This window comes from Siphateles boraxobius, unplaced genomic scaffold, assembly GCF_051911475.1.
Source record: "Siphateles boraxobius isolate OS27281-9 unplaced genomic scaffold, OSU_SipBor_1 41, whole genome shotgun sequence".
Classification (NCBI taxonomy): Eukaryota; Metazoa; Chordata; class Actinopteri; order Cypriniformes; family Leuciscidae; genus Siphateles; species Siphateles boraxobius.
The window spans coordinates 18920714-18936677 of NW_027509042.1; the positions used below are offsets into that span (position 1 = coordinate 18920714).

At 39.1% G+C, this 15964-nt stretch overlaps 34 non-coding genes across 34 annotated transcripts; all 34 read right to left on the reverse strand.

Annotated features, from left to right (window-relative positions):
• Window positions 1-44: 44 nt before the first annotated feature.
• Window positions 45-116, reverse strand: trnaa-ugc (transfer RNA alanine (anticodon UGC)). Its single transcript has one exon. It is a non-coding gene; the product is annotated as a tRNA-Ala (tRNA).
• A 404-nt stretch (window positions 117-520) lies between these two features.
• On the reverse strand, window positions 521-592 carry trnaa-cgc (transfer RNA alanine (anticodon CGC)). The gene has a single exon. It is a non-coding gene; the product is annotated as a tRNA-Ala (tRNA).
• Window positions 593-1547: 955 nt separating this feature from the next.
• Window positions 1548-1619, reverse strand: trnaa-ugc (transfer RNA alanine (anticodon UGC)). The gene has a single exon. It is a non-coding gene; the product is annotated as a tRNA-Ala (tRNA).
• Window positions 1620-1919: 300 nt separating this feature from the next.
• Window positions 1920-1991, reverse strand: trnaa-ugc (transfer RNA alanine (anticodon UGC)). Its single transcript has one exon. It is a non-coding gene; the product is annotated as a tRNA-Ala (tRNA).
• A 292-nt stretch (window positions 1992-2283) lies between these two features.
• Window positions 2284-2496, reverse strand: trnaa-ugc (transfer RNA alanine (anticodon UGC)). The gene is made up of 2 exons: window positions 2461-2496; window positions 2284-2319 (listed from the first exon to the last, which is right to left on the reverse strand). It is a non-coding gene; the product is annotated as a tRNA-Ala (tRNA).
• Window positions 2497-2589: 93 nt separating this feature from the next.
• Window positions 2590-2661, reverse strand: trnaa-ugc (transfer RNA alanine (anticodon UGC)). The gene has a single exon. It is a non-coding gene; the product is annotated as a tRNA-Ala (tRNA).
• A 535-nt stretch (window positions 2662-3196) lies between these two features.
• trnaa-ugc (transfer RNA alanine (anticodon UGC)) lies at window positions 3197-3268 on the reverse strand. Its single transcript has one exon. It is a non-coding gene; the product is annotated as a tRNA-Ala (tRNA).
• Window positions 3269-3393: 125 nt separating this feature from the next.
• trnaa-ugc (transfer RNA alanine (anticodon UGC)) lies at window positions 3394-3465 on the reverse strand. Its single transcript has one exon. It is a non-coding gene; the product is annotated as a tRNA-Ala (tRNA).
• A 759-nt stretch (window positions 3466-4224) lies between these two features.
• On the reverse strand, window positions 4225-4437 carry trnaa-ugc (transfer RNA alanine (anticodon UGC)). Its single transcript has 2 exons — window positions 4402-4437; window positions 4225-4260 (listed from the first exon to the last, which is right to left on the reverse strand). It is a non-coding gene; the product is annotated as a tRNA-Ala (tRNA).
• Window positions 4438-4790: 353 nt separating this feature from the next.
• Window positions 4791-4862, reverse strand: trnaa-ugc (transfer RNA alanine (anticodon UGC)). The gene has a single exon. It is a non-coding gene; the product is annotated as a tRNA-Ala (tRNA).
• Window positions 4863-5162: 300 nt separating this feature from the next.
• On the reverse strand, window positions 5163-5234 carry trnaa-ugc (transfer RNA alanine (anticodon UGC)). The gene has a single exon. It is a non-coding gene; the product is annotated as a tRNA-Ala (tRNA).
• A 292-nt stretch (window positions 5235-5526) lies between these two features.
• trnaa-ugc (transfer RNA alanine (anticodon UGC)) lies at window positions 5527-5739 on the reverse strand. The gene is made up of 2 exons: window positions 5704-5739; window positions 5527-5562 (listed from the first exon to the last, which is right to left on the reverse strand). It is a non-coding gene; the product is annotated as a tRNA-Ala (tRNA).
• A 93-nt stretch (window positions 5740-5832) lies between these two features.
• trnaa-ugc (transfer RNA alanine (anticodon UGC)) lies at window positions 5833-5904 on the reverse strand. Its single transcript has one exon. It is a non-coding gene; the product is annotated as a tRNA-Ala (tRNA).
• A 291-nt stretch (window positions 5905-6195) lies between these two features.
• trnaa-ugc (transfer RNA alanine (anticodon UGC)) lies at window positions 6196-6267 on the reverse strand. The gene has a single exon. It is a non-coding gene; the product is annotated as a tRNA-Ala (tRNA).
• A 292-nt stretch (window positions 6268-6559) lies between these two features.
• trnaa-ugc (transfer RNA alanine (anticodon UGC)) lies at window positions 6560-6772 on the reverse strand. The gene is made up of 2 exons: window positions 6737-6772; window positions 6560-6595 (listed from the first exon to the last, which is right to left on the reverse strand). It is a non-coding gene; the product is annotated as a tRNA-Ala (tRNA).
• Window positions 6773-6865: 93 nt separating this feature from the next.
• Window positions 6866-6937, reverse strand: trnaa-ugc (transfer RNA alanine (anticodon UGC)). Its single transcript has one exon. It is a non-coding gene; the product is annotated as a tRNA-Ala (tRNA).
• A 438-nt stretch (window positions 6938-7375) lies between these two features.
• On the reverse strand, window positions 7376-7447 carry trnaa-ugc (transfer RNA alanine (anticodon UGC)). Its single transcript has one exon. It is a non-coding gene; the product is annotated as a tRNA-Ala (tRNA).
• Window positions 7448-7660: 213 nt separating this feature from the next.
• On the reverse strand, window positions 7661-7732 carry trnaa-ugc (transfer RNA alanine (anticodon UGC)). The gene has a single exon. It is a non-coding gene; the product is annotated as a tRNA-Ala (tRNA).
• Window positions 7733-8136: 404 nt separating this feature from the next.
• On the reverse strand, window positions 8137-8208 carry trnaa-ugc (transfer RNA alanine (anticodon UGC)). The gene has a single exon. It is a non-coding gene; the product is annotated as a tRNA-Ala (tRNA).
• Window positions 8209-8612: 404 nt separating this feature from the next.
• On the reverse strand, window positions 8613-8684 carry trnaa-cgc (transfer RNA alanine (anticodon CGC)). The gene has a single exon. It is a non-coding gene; the product is annotated as a tRNA-Ala (tRNA).
• Window positions 8685-9396: 712 nt separating this feature from the next.
• Window positions 9397-9468, reverse strand: trnaa-ugc (transfer RNA alanine (anticodon UGC)). Its single transcript has one exon. It is a non-coding gene; the product is annotated as a tRNA-Ala (tRNA).
• A 213-nt stretch (window positions 9469-9681) lies between these two features.
• On the reverse strand, window positions 9682-9753 carry trnaa-ugc (transfer RNA alanine (anticodon UGC)). Its single transcript has one exon. It is a non-coding gene; the product is annotated as a tRNA-Ala (tRNA).
• An 854-nt stretch (window positions 9754-10607) lies between these two features.
• On the reverse strand, window positions 10608-10679 carry trnaa-ugc (transfer RNA alanine (anticodon UGC)). Its single transcript has one exon. It is a non-coding gene; the product is annotated as a tRNA-Ala (tRNA).
• A 300-nt stretch (window positions 10680-10979) lies between these two features.
• On the reverse strand, window positions 10980-11051 carry trnaa-ugc (transfer RNA alanine (anticodon UGC)). Its single transcript has one exon. It is a non-coding gene; the product is annotated as a tRNA-Ala (tRNA).
• A 292-nt stretch (window positions 11052-11343) lies between these two features.
• On the reverse strand, window positions 11344-11556 carry trnaa-ugc (transfer RNA alanine (anticodon UGC)). The gene is made up of 2 exons: window positions 11521-11556; window positions 11344-11379 (listed from the first exon to the last, which is right to left on the reverse strand). It is a non-coding gene; the product is annotated as a tRNA-Ala (tRNA).
• A 93-nt stretch (window positions 11557-11649) lies between these two features.
• Window positions 11650-11721, reverse strand: trnaa-ugc (transfer RNA alanine (anticodon UGC)). Its single transcript has one exon. It is a non-coding gene; the product is annotated as a tRNA-Ala (tRNA).
• A 438-nt stretch (window positions 11722-12159) lies between these two features.
• On the reverse strand, window positions 12160-12231 carry trnaa-ugc (transfer RNA alanine (anticodon UGC)). Its single transcript has one exon. It is a non-coding gene; the product is annotated as a tRNA-Ala (tRNA).
• Window positions 12232-12444: 213 nt separating this feature from the next.
• On the reverse strand, window positions 12445-12516 carry trnaa-ugc (transfer RNA alanine (anticodon UGC)). Its single transcript has one exon. It is a non-coding gene; the product is annotated as a tRNA-Ala (tRNA).
• A 404-nt stretch (window positions 12517-12920) lies between these two features.
• On the reverse strand, window positions 12921-12992 carry trnaa-ugc (transfer RNA alanine (anticodon UGC)). The gene has a single exon. It is a non-coding gene; the product is annotated as a tRNA-Ala (tRNA).
• Window positions 12993-13396: 404 nt separating this feature from the next.
• trnaa-cgc (transfer RNA alanine (anticodon CGC)) lies at window positions 13397-13468 on the reverse strand. Its single transcript has one exon. It is a non-coding gene; the product is annotated as a tRNA-Ala (tRNA).
• Window positions 13469-14180: 712 nt separating this feature from the next.
• On the reverse strand, window positions 14181-14252 carry trnaa-ugc (transfer RNA alanine (anticodon UGC)). The gene has a single exon. It is a non-coding gene; the product is annotated as a tRNA-Ala (tRNA).
• A 213-nt stretch (window positions 14253-14465) lies between these two features.
• On the reverse strand, window positions 14466-14537 carry trnaa-ugc (transfer RNA alanine (anticodon UGC)). Its single transcript has one exon. It is a non-coding gene; the product is annotated as a tRNA-Ala (tRNA).
• An 854-nt stretch (window positions 14538-15391) lies between these two features.
• trnaa-ugc (transfer RNA alanine (anticodon UGC)) lies at window positions 15392-15463 on the reverse strand. The gene has a single exon. It is a non-coding gene; the product is annotated as a tRNA-Ala (tRNA).
• A 300-nt stretch (window positions 15464-15763) lies between these two features.
• Window positions 15764-15835, reverse strand: trnaa-ugc (transfer RNA alanine (anticodon UGC)). The gene has a single exon. It is a non-coding gene; the product is annotated as a tRNA-Ala (tRNA).
• Between the last annotated feature and the right edge of the window lie 129 nt (window positions 15836-15964).

Here is a 15964-nt window from a genome sequence, read left to right on the forward strand (position 1 = left end):
AAGCACCATATTGCTAGGAGATGCTGGGGATTGAAATACAATAGTGGAGATGCTGGGGATTGAACCCAGGACCTCATACATGCAAAGCATGCGCTCTACCACTGAGCTACATCCCCTCATGATGATGTGTTCTGTTATTTACTTACATGTACCTTTTAATCAAAATGTATAGGTTATAAAGGTCAACACTGGAATGCATACAAATGTTTAAAAAACAGGGAAAGAACCATATTGCTTGGAGATGATGTGGATTGAACCAAGGCCCACAATGCCTATGTGATATATGGCTTTGAGTTAGAAGTAGAACATGGCATGGAGAAGCTGGGGTTTGAACCCAGGAACTCATACATGCAAAGCAAGGGCTCTACCACAGAGCTACATGCCCTCAAAGTGATCAGTGTGTTCTGTTATTTACTTACATGTGCATTTAAATCAAAATCTATAGGTGATAAAGTTCAATACTGGAATGATTACATATGCAGTTCAAATGTTTAAAAAAGAGGTAAAGAACCCCATTGCTTGGAGATGCTGGAGATTGAACCCAGGACCTCATACATGCGAAGCATGCACTCTACCACTGAGCTACATCCCCTCATGATTGTAAATGTGTTCTGATACTTACTTAGATATACCTTTAAATCAAAATTTATAGGTTATAAAGGTCAACACTGGAATGCATACAAATGTTTAAGAAACAGGGCAAGAACCATATTGCTTGGAGATGCTGTGGATTGAACCAAGGCCCTCATACATGTGAAGCATGTGGTCTTCCACTGAGCTTCATCCCCTCATGATGATAAGTGAGTTCTGTTATTTACTTACATGTACCTTTTAATCAAAATTTATAGGTTATAAAGGTCAACACTGGAAAGCACCATATTGCTTGGAGATGCTGGGGATTGAACCCAGGAACTCATACGTGCAAAGCAAGCGCTCTACCACAGAGCTACATGCCCTCAAATTGATCAGTGTGTTCTGTTAATTACTTACATGTGCATTTAGATCAAAATCTATAGGTGATAAAGGTCAATGCTGGAATGATTACATATGCAGTTCATACATGCAAAGCATGCGCTCTACCACTGAGCTACATCCCCTGCTGTGGCTGTTGTATTTCTCTTGTTTAAATAATATCTTTCTGCACAGTGCCTGTATGATATATGGCTTTGACTTAAAAGTCCAATATTACATGGAGATGCTGGGGATTGAACCCACAACCTATACATGTATGTTTAAATCAAAACTTATAGTTGATAAAGGTCAACACTGGATGTAATACATATAGTTCAGATGTTTAAGAAACAGTGAAAGATTTTAATGGAAAGCACCATATTGCTTGGAGATGCTGGGGATTGAACACAGGACCTCATACATGCAAAGCATTCAGATGTTTAAGAAAAAGGGAAAGACTTTAATGGAAAGCACCATATTGCTTGGAGATGCTGGAGATTGAACCCAGGACCTCATACATTTCTCTTGCTTAAATAATATCCTTATGCACAGTGCCTGTGTGATATATGGCTTTGACTTAGAAGTACAACATTGCATGGAGATGCTGGGGATTGAACCCAGGACCTCATACATGCAAAGCATGCGCTCTACCACTGAGCTACATCCCCTCTAAATGGTAAGAGTGTTCTGTTTTTTAGTTACATGTGCATTTAAATCGAAATCTATAGGTGACATAGGTCTGTGCTGGAATGATTACATATGCAGTTCAGATGTTTAAGAAACAGGGAAAGAACCATATTCCTTGGAGATGTATGGGATTGAACTCATGACCTCATACATGCAAAGCATGCACTCTACCAGTGAGCTACATCCCCTGCTTTAGCTGATGTATTTCTCTTGTTACAATAATATCTTTACGCATGGTGCCTTTGTGATATATGACTTTGACTTAAAAGTCCAATATTACATGGAGATGCTGGGGATTGAACCCATGACCTCATACATGCAAAGCATGCGCTCTACCACTGAGCGACATCCCCTCATGATGATAAGTGTGTTCTGTTATTTAGTTACATGTACCTTTAAATCAGAATTTATAGGTTATAAAGGTCAACACTGGAATGCATACAAATGTTTAAGAAACAGGGCAAGAACCATATTGCTTGGAGATGCTGTGGATTGAACCAAGGCCCTCATACATGTGAAGCATGCGCTCTTCCACTGAGCTTCATCCCCTCATGATGATAAGTGAGTTCTGTTATTTACTTACATGTAGCTTTTAATCAAAATTTATAGGTTATAAAGGTCAACACTGGAAAGCACCATATTGCTTGGAGATGCTGGGGATTGAACCCAGGAACTCATACGTGCAAAGCAAGCGCTCTACCACAGAGCTACATGCCCTCAAATTGATCAGTGTGTTCTGTTATTTACTTACATGTGCATTTAAATCAAAATCTATAGGTGATAAAGGTCAATGCTGGAATGATTACATATGCAGTTCATACATGCAAAGCATGTGCTCTACCACTGAGCTACATCCCCTGCCGTGGCTGTTGTATTTCTCTTGTTTAAATAATATCTTTCTGCACAGTGCCTGTATGATATATGGCTTTGACTTAAAAGTCCAACATTGCTTGGAGATGCTGGGGATTGAACCCAGGACCTCATACATGCAAAGCATGCGCTCTACCACTGAGCTACATCCCCTCAAAATGGTAAGTGTGTTCTGTTTTTTACTTACATGTGCATTTAAATCGAAATCTATAGGTCAATGCTGGAATGATTACATATGCAGTTCAGATGTTTAAGAAACAGGGAAAGAACCATATTCCTTGGAGCTGCTAGGGATTGAACTCATGACCTCATACATGCAAAGCATGCACTCTACCAGTGAGCTACATCCCCTGCTTTAGCTGTTGTATTTCTCTTGTTATAATAATATCTTTACGCATGGTGCCTTTGTGATATATGACTTTGACTTAAAAGTCCAATATTACATGGAGATGCTGGGAATTGAACCCATAACCTATACATGTATGTTTAAATCAAAACTTATAGTTGATAAAGGTCAACACTGGATGTAATACATATAGTTCAGATGTTTAAGAAACAGTGAAAGATTTTAATGGAAAGCACCATGTTGCTTGGAGATGCTGGGGATTGAACACAGGACCTCATACATGCAAAGCATTCAGATGTTTAAGAAAAAGGGAAAGACTTTAATGGAAAGCACCATATTGCTTGGAGATGCTGGGGATCGAACCCAGGACCTCATACATGCAAAGCATGCGCTCTACCACTGAGCTACATCCCCTCATGAGGATAAGTGTGTTCTGTTATTTACTTACATGTACCTTTTAATCAAAATTTATAGGTTATAAATGTCAACACTGGAAAGCACCATATTGCTTGGAGATGCTGGGGATTGAAATACAATAGTTGAGATGCTGGGGATTGAACCCAGGACCTCATACATGCAAAGCATGCGCTCTACCACTGAGCTACATCCCCTCATGATGATGTGTTCTGTTATTTACTTACATGTACCTTTTAATCAAAATGTATAGGTTATAAAGGTCAACACTGGAATGCATACAAATGTTTAAAAAACAGGGAAAGAACCATATTGCTTGGAGATGATGTGGATTGAACCAAGGCCCACAATGCCTATGTGATATATGGCTTTGAGTTAGAAGTAGAACATGGCATGGAGAAGCTGGGGTTTGAACCGAGGAACTCATACATGCAAAGCAAGGGCTCTACCACAGAGCTACATGCCCTCAAAGTGATCAGTGTGTTCTGTTATTTACTTACATGTGCATTTAAATCAAAATCTATAGGTGATAAAGTTCAATACTGGAATGATTACATATGCAGTTCAAATGTTTAAAAAAGAGGTAAAGAACCCCATTGCTTGGAGATTGAACCCAGGACCTCATACATGCGAAGCATGCACTCTACCACTGAGCTACATCCCCTCATGATTGTAAATGTGTTCTGATACTTACTTAGATATACCTTTAAATCAAAATTTATAGGTTATAAAGGTCAACACTGGAATGCATACAAATGTTTAAGAAACAGGGCAAGAACCATATTGCTTGGAGATGCTGTGGATTGAACCAAGGCCCTCATACATGTGAAGCATGTGGTCTTCCACTGAGCTTCATCCCCTCATGATGATAAGTGAGTTCTGTTATTTACTTACATGTACCTTTTAATCAAAATTTATAGGTTATAAAGGTCAACACTGGAAAGCACCATATTGCTTGGAGATGCTGGGGATTGAACCCAGGAATTCATACGTGCAAAGCAAGCGCTCTACCACAGAGCTACATGCCCTCAAATTGATCAGTGTGTTCTGTTAATTACTTACATGTGCATTTAGATCAAAATCTATAGGTGATAAAGGTCAATGCTGGAATGATTACATATGCAGTTCATACATGCAAAGCATGCGCTCTACCACTGAGCTACATCCCCTGCTGTGGCTGTTGTATTTCTCTTGTTTAAATAATATCTTTCTGCACAGTGCCTGTATGATATATGGCTTTGACTTAAAAGTCCAATATTACATGGAGATGCTGGGGATTGAACCCATAACCTATACATGTATGTTTAAATCAAAACTTATAGTTGATAAAGGTCAACACTGGATGTAATACATATAGTTCAGATGTTTAAGAAACAGTGAAAGATTTTAATGGAAAGCACCATATTGCTTGGAGATGCTGGAGATTGAACCCAGGACCTCATACATTTCTCTTGCTTAAATAATATCCTTATGCACAGTGCCTGTGTGATATATGGCTTTGACTTAGAAGTACAACATTGCATGGAGATGCTGGGGATTGAACCCAGGACCTCATACATGCAAAGCATGCGCTCTACCACTGAGCTACATCCCCTCAAAATGGTAAGTGTGTTCTGTTTTTTAGTTACATGTGCATTTAAATCGAAATCTATAGGTGACATAGGTCTGTGCTGGAATGATTACATATGCAGTTCAGATGTTTAAAAAACAGGGAAAGAACCATATTCCTTGGAGATGTATGGGATTGAACTCATGACCTCATACATGCAAAGCATGCACTCTACCAGTGAGCTACATCCCCTGCTTTAGCTGATGTATTTCTCTTGTTATAATGATATCTTTACGCATGGTGCCTTTGTGATATATGACTTTGACTTAAAAGTCCAATATTACATGGAGATGCTGGGGATTGAACCCATGACCTCATACATGCAAAGCATGCGCTCTACCACTGAGCGACATCCCCTCATGATGATAAGTGTGTTCTGTTATTTAGTTACATGTACCTTTAAATCAGAATTTATAGGTTATAAAGGTCAACACTGGAATGCATACAAATGTTTAAGAAACAGGGCAAGAACCATATTGCTTGGAGATGCTGTGGATTGAACCAAGGCCCTCATACATGTGAAGCATGCGCTCTTCCACTGAGCTTCATCCCCTCATGATGATAAGTGAGTTCTGTTATTTACTTACATGTAGCTTTTAATCAAAATTTATAGGTTATAAAGGTCAACACTGGAAAGCACCATATTGCTTGGAGATGCTGGGGATTGAACCCAGGAACTCATACGAGCAAAGCAAGCGCTCTACCACAGAGCTACATGCCCTCAAATTGATCAGTGTGTTCTGTTATTTACTTACATGTGCATTTAAATCAAAATCTATAGGTGATAAAGGTCAATGCTGGAATGATTACATATGCAGTTCATACATGCAAAGCATGTGCTCTACCACTGAGCTACATCCCCTGCCGTGGCTGTTGTATTTATCTTGTTTAAATAATATCTTTCTGCACAGTGCCTGTATGATATATGGCTTTGACTTAAAAGTCCAACATTGCTTGGAGATGCTGGGGATTGAACCCAGGACCTCATACATGCAAAGCATGCGCTCTACCGTTGAGCAACATCCCCTCAAAATGGTAAGTGTGTTCTGTTTTTTACTTACATGTGCATTTAAATCGAAATCTATAGGTCAATGCTGGAATGATTACATATGCAGTTCAGATGTTTAAGAAACAGGAAAAGAACCATATTCCTTGGAGCTGCTAGGGATTGAACTCATGACCTCATACATGCAAAGCATGCACTCTACCAGTGAGCTACATCCCCTGCTTTAGCTGATGTATTTCTCTTGTTATAATGATATCTTTACGCATGGTGCCTTTGTGATATATGACTTTGACTTAAAAGTCCAATATTACATGGAGATGCTGGGGATTGAACCCATGACCTCATACATGCAAAGCATGCGCTCTACCACTGAGCGACATCCCCTCATGATGATAAGTGTGTTCTGTTATTTAGTTACATGTACCTTTAAATCAGAATTTATAGGTTATAAAGGTCAACACTGGAATGCATACAAATGTTTAAGAAACAGGGCAAGAACCATATTGCTTGGAGATGCTGTGGATTGAACCAAGGCCCTCATACATGTGAAGCATGCGCTCTTCCACTGAGCTTCATCCCCTCATGATGATAAGTGAGTTCTGTTATTTACTTACATGTAGCTTTTAATCAAAATTTATAGGTTATAAAGGTCAACACTGGAAAGCACCATATTGCTTGGAGATGCTGGGGATTGAACCCAGGAACTCATACGAGCAAAGCAAGCGCTCTACCACAGAGCTACATGCCCTCAAATTGATCAGTGTGTTCTGTTATTTACTTACATGTGCATTTAAATCAAAATCTATAGGTGATAAAGGTCAATGCTGGAATGATTACATATGCAGTTCATACATGCAAAGCATGTGCTCTACCACTGAGCTACATCCCCTGCCGTGGCTGTTGTATTTATCTTGTTTAAATAATATCTTTCTGCACAGTGCCTGTATGATATATGGCTTTGACTTAAAAGTCCAACATTGCTTGGAGATGCTGGGGATTGAACCCAGGACCTCATACATGCAAAGCATGCGCTCTACCGTTGAGCAACATCCCCTCAAAATGGTAAGTGTGTTCTGTTTTTTACTTACATGTGCATTTAAATCGAAATCTATAGGTCAATGCTGGAATGATTACATATGCAGTTCAGATGTTTAAGAAACAGGAAAAGAACCATATTCCTTGGAGCTGCTAGGGATTGAACTCATGACCTCATACATGCAAAGCATGCACTCTACCAGTGAGCTACATCCCCTGCTTTAGCTGTTGTATTTCTCTTGTTATAATAATATCTTTACGCATGGTGCCTTTGTGATATATGACTTTGACTTAAAAGTCCAATATTACATGGAGATGCTGGGGATTGAACCCATAACCTATACATGTATGTTTAAATCAAAACGTATAGTTGATAAAGGTCAATACTGGATGTAATACATATAGTTCAGATGTTTAAGAAACAGTGAAAGATTTTAATGGAAAGCACCATATTGCTTGGAGATGCTGGGGATTGAACACAGGACCTCATACATGCAAAGCATGCGCTCTACCACTGAGCTACATCCCCTCATGAGGATAAGTGTGTTCTGTTATTTACTTACATGTACCTTTTAATCAAAATTTATAGGTTATAAATGTCAACACTGGAAAGCACCATATTGCTTGGAGATGCTGGGGATTGAAATACAATAGTGGCTGTTGTATTTCTCTTGTTTAAATAATATCTTTCTGCACAGTGCCTGTATGATATATGGCTTTGACTTAAAAGTCCAACATTGCTTGGAGATGCTGGGGATTGAACCCAGGACCTCATACATGCAAAGCATGCGCTCTACCACTGAGCTACATCCCCTCATGATGATGTGTTCTGTTATTTACTTACATGTACCTTTTAATCAAAATGTATAGGTTATAAAGGTCAACACTGGAATGCATACAAATGTTTAAAAAACAGGGAAAGAACCATATTGCTTGGAGATGATGTGGATTGAACCAAGGCCCACAATGCCTATGTGATATATGGCTTTGAGTTAGAAGTAGAACATGGCATGGAGAAGCTGGGGTTTGAACCCAGGAACTCATACATGCAAAGCAAGGGCTCTACCACAGAGCTACATGCCCTCAAAGTGGTCAGTGTGTTCTGTTATTTACTTACATGTGCATTTAATTCAAAATCTATAGGTGATAAAGTTCAATACTGGAATGATTACATATGCAGTTCAAATGTTTAAAAAAGAGGTAAAGAACCCCATTGCTTGGAGATGCTGGAGATTGAACCCAGGACCTCATACATGCAAAGCATGCGCTCTACCACTGAGCTACATCCCCTCATGATGATGTGTTCTGTTATTTACTTACATGTACCTTTTAATCAAAATGTATAGGTTATAAAGGTCAACACTGGAATGCATACAAATGTTTAAAAAACAGGGAAAGAACCATATTGCTTGGAGATGCTGTGGATTGAAGCAAGGCCCACAATGCCTATGTGATATATGGCTTTGAGTTAGAAGTAGAACATGGCATGGAGAAGCTGGGGATTGAACCCAGGAACTCATACATGCAAAGCAAGGGCTCTACCACAGAGCTACATGCCCTCAAAGTGATCAGTGTGTTCTGTTATTTACTTACATGTGCATTTAAATCAAAATCTATAGGTGATAAATGTCAATACTGGAATGATTACATATGCAGTTCAAATGTTTAAAAAACAGGTAAAGAATCCCATTGCTTGGAGATGCTGTGGATTGAACCCAGGACCTCATACATGCGAAGCATGCACTCTACCACTGAGCTACATCCCCTCATGATTGTAAATGTGTTCTGATACTTACTTAGATGTACCTTTAAATCAAAATTTATAGGTTATAAAGGTCAACACTGGAATGCATACAAATGTTTAAGAAACAGGGCAAGAACCATATTGCTTGGAGATGCTGTGGATTGAACCAAGGCCCTCATACATGTGAAGCATGTGGTCTTCCACTGAGCTTCATCCCCTCATGATGATAAGTGAGTTCTGTTATCTGATGATAAGTGAGGTCTGTGCTGGAATGATTACATATGCAGTTCAGATGTTTAAAAAACAGGGAAAGAACCATATTCCTTGGAGCTGCTAGGGATTGAACTCATGACCTCATACATGCAAAGCATGCACTCTACCAGTGAGCTACATCCCCTGCTTTAGCTGTTGTATTTCTCTTGTTATAATAATATCTTTACGCATGGTGCCTTTGTGATATATGACTTTGACTTAAAAGTCCAATATTACATGGAGATGCTGGGGATTGAACCCATAACCTATACATGTATGTTTAAATCAAAACGTATAGTTGATAAAGGTCAACACTGGATGTAATACATATAGTTCAGATGTTTAAGAAACAGTGAAAGATTTTAATGGAAAGCACCATATTGCTTGGAGATGCTGGGGATTGAACACAGGACCTCATACATGCAAAGCATTCAGATGTTTAAGAAAAAGGGAAAGACTTTAATGGAAAGCACCATATTGCTTGGAGATGCTGGGGATCGAACACAGGACCTCATACATGCAAAGCATGCGCTCTACCACTGTGCTACATCCCCTCATGAGGATAAGTGTGTTCTGTTATTTACTTACATGTACCTTTTAATCAAAATTTATAGGTTATAAATGTCAACACTGGAAAGCACCATATTGCTTGGAGATGCTGGGGATTGAAATACAATAGGGACTGTTGTATTTCTCTTGTTTAAATAATATCTTTCTGCACAGTGCCTGTATGATATATGGCTTTGACTTAAAAGTCCAACATTGCTTGGAGATGCTGGGGATTGAACCCAGGACCTCATACATGCAAAGCATGCGCTCTACCACTGAGCTACATCCCCTCATGATGATGTGTTCTGTTATTTACTTACATGTACCTTTTAATCAAAATGTATAGGTTATAAAGGTCAACACTGGAATGCATACAAATGTTTAAGAAACAGGGCAAGAACCATATTGCTTGGAGATGCTGTGGATTGAACCAAGGCCCTCATACATGTGAAGCATGTGGTCTTCCACTGAGCTTCATCCCCTCATGATGATAAGTGAGTTCTGTTATTTACTTACATGTACCTTTTAATCAAAATTTATAGGTTATAAAGGTCAACACTGGAAAGCACCATATTGCTTGGAGATGCTGGGGATTGAACCCAGGAACTCATACGTGCAAAGCAAGCGCTCTACCACAGAGCTACATGCCCTCAAATTGATCAGTGTGTTCTGTTATTTACTTACATGTGCATTTAGATCGAAATCTATAGGTGATAAAGGTCAATGCTGGAATGATTACATATGCAGTTCATACATGCAAAGCATGCGCTCTACCACTGAGCTACCTCCCCTGCTGTGGCTGTTGTATTTCTCTTGTTTAAATAATATCTTTCTGCACAGTGCCTGTATGATATATGGCTTTGACTTAAAAGTCCAATATTACATGGAGATGCTGGGGATTGAACCCATAACCTATACATGTATGTTTAAATCAAAACTTATAGTTGATAAAGGTCAACACTGGATGTAATACATATAGTTCAGATGTTTAAGAAACAGTGAAAGATTTTAATGGAAAGCACCATATTGCTTGGAGATGCTGGAGATTGAACCCAGGACCTCATACATTTCTCTTGCTTAAATAATATCCTTATGCACAGTGCCTGTGTGATATATGGCTTTGACTTAGAAGTACAACATTGCATGGAGATGCTGGGGATTGAACCCAGGACCTCATACATGCAAAGCATGCGCTCTACCACTGAGCTACATCCCCTCAAAATGGTAAGTGTGTTCTGTTTTTTAGTTACATGTGCATTTAAATCGAAATCTATAGGTGACATAGGTCTGTGCTGGAATGATTACATATGCAGTTCAGATGTTTAAAAAACAGGGAAAGAACCATATTCCTTGGAGATGTATGGGATTGAACTCATGACCTCATACATGCAAAGCATGCACTCTACCAGTGAGCTACATCCCCTGCTTTAGCTGATGTATTTCTCTTGTTATAATGATATCTTTACGCATGGTGCCTTTGTGATATATGACTTTGACTTAAAAGTCCAATATTACATGGAGATGCTGGGGATTGAACCCATGACCTCATACATGCAAAGCATGCGCTCTACCACTGAGCGACATCCCCTCATGATGATAAGTGTGTTCTGTTATTTAGTTACATGTACCTTTAAATCAGAATTTATAGGTTATAAAGGTCAACACTGGAATGCATACAAATGTTTAAGAAACAGGGCAAGAACCATATTGCTTGGAGATGCTGTGGATTGAACCAAGGCCCTCATACATGTGAAGCATGCGCTCTTCCACTGAGCTTCATCCCCTCATGATGATAAGTGAGTTCTGTTATTTACTTACATGTAGCTTTTAATCAAAATTTATAGGTTATAAAGGTCAACACTGGAAAGCACCATATTGCTTGGAGATGCTGGGGATTGAACCCAGGAACTCATACGAGCAAAGCAAGCGCTCTACCACAGAGCTACATGCCCTCAAATTGATCAGTGTGTTCTGTTATTTACTTACATGTGCATTTAAATCAAAATCTATAGGTGATAAAGGTCAATGCTGGAATGATTACATATGCAGTTCATACATGCAAAGCATGTGCTCTACCACTGAGCTACATCCCCTGCCGTGGCTGTTGTATTTATCTTGTTTAAATAATATCTTTCTGCACAGTGCCTGTATGATATATGGCTTTGACTTAAAAGTCCAACATTGCTTGGAGATGCTGGGGATTGAACCCAGGACCTCATACATGCAAAGCATGCGCTCTACCGTTGAGCAACATCCCCTCAAAATGGTAAGTGTGTTCTGTTTTTTACTTACATGTGCATTTAAATCGAAATCTATAGGTCAATGCTGGAATGATTACATATGCAGTTCAGATGTTTAAGAAACAGGAAAAGAACCATATTCCTTGGAGCTGCTAGGGATTGAACTCATGACCTCATACATGCAAAGCATGCACTCTACCAGTGAGCTACATCCCCTGCTTTAGCTGTTGTATTTCTCTTGTTATAATAATATCTTTACGCATGGTGCCTTTGTGATATATGACTTTGACTTAAAAGTCCAATATTACATGGAGATGCTGGGGATTGAACCCATAACCTATACATGTATGTTTAAATCAAAACGTATAGTTGATAAAGGTCAATACTGGATGTAATACATATAGTTCAGATGTTTAAGAAACAGTGAAAGATTTTAATGGAAAGCACCATATTGCTTGGAGATGCTGGGGATTGAACACAGGACCTCATACATGCAAAGCATGCGCTCTACCACTGAGCTACATCCCCTCATGAGGATAAGTGTGTTCTGTTATTTACTTACATGTACCTTTTAATCAAAATTTATAGGTTATAAATGTCAACACTGGAAAGCACCATATTGCTTGGAGATGCTGGGGATTGAAATACAATAGTGGCTGTTGTATTTCTCTTGTTTAAATAATATCTTTCTGCACAGTGCCTGTATGATATATGGCTTTGACTTAAAAGTCCAACATTGCTTGGAGATGCTGGGGATTGAACCCAGGACCTCATACATGCAAAGCATGCGCTCTACCACTGAGCTACATCCCCTCATGATGATGTGTTCTGTTATTTACTTACATGTACCTTTTAATCAAAATGTATAGGTTATAAAGGTCAACACTGGAATGCATACAAATGTTTAAAAAACAGGGAAAGAACCATATTGCTTGGAGATGATGTGGATTGAACCAAGGCCCACAATGCCTATGTGATATATGGCTTTGAGTTAGAAGTAGAACATGGCATGGAGAAGCTGGGGTTTGAACCCAGGAACTCATACATGCAAAGCAAGGGCTCTACCACAGAGCTACATGCCCTCAAAGTGGTCAGTGTGTTCTGTTATTTACTTACATGTGCATTTAATTCAAAATCTATAGGTGATAAAGTTCAATACTGGAATGATTACATATGCAGTTCAAATGTTTAAAAAAGAGGTAAAGAACCCCATTGCTTGGAGATGCTGGAGATTGAACCCAGGACCTCATACATGCAAAGCATGCGCTCTACCACTGAGCTACATCCCCTCATGATGATGTGTTCTGTTATTTACTTACATGTACCTTTTAATCAAAATGTATAGGTTATAAAGGTCAACACTGGAATGCATACAAATGTTTAAAAAACAGGGAAAGAACCATATTGCTTGGAGATGCTGTGGATTGAAGCAAGGCCCACAATGCCTATGTGATATATGGCTTTGAGTTAGAAGTAGAACATGGCATGGAGAAGCTGGGGATTGAACCCAGGAACTCATACATGCAAAGCAAGGGCTCTACCACAGAGCTACATGCCCTCAAAGTGATCAGTGTGTTCTGTTATTTACTTACATGTGCATTTAAATCAAAATCTATAGGTGATAAATGTCAATACTGGAATGATTACATATGCAGTTCAAATGTTTAAAAAACAGGTAAAGAATCCCATTGCTTGGAGATGCTGTGGATTGAACCCAGGACCTCATACATGCGAAGCATGCACTCTACCACTGAGCTACATCCCCTCATGATTGTAAATGTGTTCTGATACTTACTTAGATGTACCTTTAAATCAAAATTTATAGGTTATAAAGGTCAACACTGGAATGCATACAAATGTTTAAGAAACAGGGCAAGAACCATATTGCTTGGAGATGCTGTGGATTGAACCAAGGCCCTCATACATGTGAAGCATGTGGTCTTCCACTGAGCTTCATCCCCTCATGATGATAAGTGAGTTCTGTTATCTGATGATAAGTGAGGTCTGTGCTGGAATGATTACATATGCAGTTCAGATGTTTAAAAAACAGGGAAAGAACCATATTCCTTGGAGCTGCTAGGGATTGAACTCATGACCTCATACATGCAAAGCATGCACTCTACCAGTGAGCTACATCCCCTGCTTTAGCTGTTGTATTTCTCTTGTTATAATAATATCTTTACGCATGGTGCCTTTGTGATATATGACTTTGACTTAAAAGTCCAATATTACATGGAGATGCTGGGGATTGAACCCATAACCTATACATGTATGTTTAAATCAAAACGTATAGTTGATAAAGGTCAACACTGGATGTAATACATATAGTTCAGATGTTTAAGAAACAGTGAAAGATTTTAATGGAAAGCACCATATTGCTTGGAGATGCTGGGGATTGAACACAGGACCTCATACATGCAAAGCATTCAGATGTTTAAGAAAAAGGGAAAGACTTTAATGGAAAGCACCATATTGCTTGGAGATGCTGGGGATCGAACACAGGACCTCATACATGCAAAGCATGCGCTCTACCACTGTGCTACATCCCCTCATGAGGATAAGTGTGTTCTGTTATTTACTTACATGTACCTTTTAATCAAAATTTATAGGTTATAAATGTCAACACTGGAAAGCACCATATTGCTTGGAGATGCTGGGGATTGAAATACAATAGGGACTGTTGTATTTCTCTTGTTTAAATAATATCTTTCTGCACAGTGCCTGTATGATATATGGCTTTGACTTAAAAGTCCAACATTGCTTGGAGATGCTGGGGATTGAACCCAGGACCTCATACATGCAAAGCATGCGCTCTACCACTGAGCTACATCCCCTCATGATGATGTGTTCTGTTATTTACTTACATGTACCTTTTAATCAAAATGTATAGGTTATAAAGGTCAACACTGGAATGCATACAAATGTTTAAGAAACAGGGCAAGAACCATATTGCTTGGAGATGCTGTGGATTGAACCAAGGCCCTCATACATGTGAAGCATGTGGTCTTCCACTGAGCTTCATCCCCTCATGATGATAAGTGAGTTCTGTTATTTACTTACATGTACCTTTTAATCAAAATTTATAGGTTATAAAGGTCAACACTGGAAAGCACCATATTGCTTGGAGATGCTGGGGATTGAACCCAGGAACTCATACGTGCAAAGCAAGCGCTCTACCACAGAGCTACATGCCCTCAAATTGATCAGTGTGTTCTGTTATTTACTTACATGTGCATTTAGATCGAAATCTATAGGTGATAAAGGTCAATGCTGGAATGATTACATATGCAGTTCATACATGCAAAGCATGCGCTCTACCACTGAGCTACCTCCCCTGCTGTGGCTGTTGTATTTCTCTTGTTTAAATAATATCTTTCTGCACAGTGCCTGTATGATATATGGCTTTGACTTAAAAGTCCAATATTACATGGAGATGCTGGGGATTGAACCCATAACCTATACATGTATGTTTAAATCAAAACTTATAGTTGATAAAGGTCAACACTGGATGTAATACATATAGTTCAGATGTTTAAGAAACAGTGAAAGATTTTAATGGAAAGCACCATATTGCTTGGAGATGCTGGAGATTGAACCCAGGACCTCATACATTTCTCTTGCTTAAATAATATCCTTATGCACAGTGCCTGTGTGATATATGGCTTTGACTTAGAAGTACAACATTGCATGGAGATGCTGGGGATTGAACCCAGGACCTCATACATGCAAAGCATGCGCTCTACCACTGAGCTACATCCCCTCAAAATGGTAAGTGTGTTCTGTTTTTTAGTTACATGTGCATTTAAATCGAAATCTATAGGTGACATAGGTCTGTGCTGGAATGATTACATATGCAGTTCAGATGTTTAAAAAACAGGGAAAGAACCATATTCCTTGGAGATGTATGGGATTGAACTCATGACCTCATACATGCAAAGCATGCACTCTACCAGTGAGCTACATCCCCTGCTTTAGCTGATGTATTTCTCTTGTTATAATGATATCTTTACGCATGGTGCCTTTGTGATATATGACTTTGACTTAAAAGTCCAATATTACATGGAGATGCTGGGGATTGAACCCATGACCTCATACATGCAAAGCATGCGCTCTACCACTGAGCGACATCCCCTCATGATGATAAGTGTGTTCTGTTATTTAGTTACATGTACCTTTAAATCAGAATTTATAGGTTATAAAGGTCAACACTGGAATGCATACAAATGTTTAAGAAACAGGGCAAGAACCATATTGCTTGGAG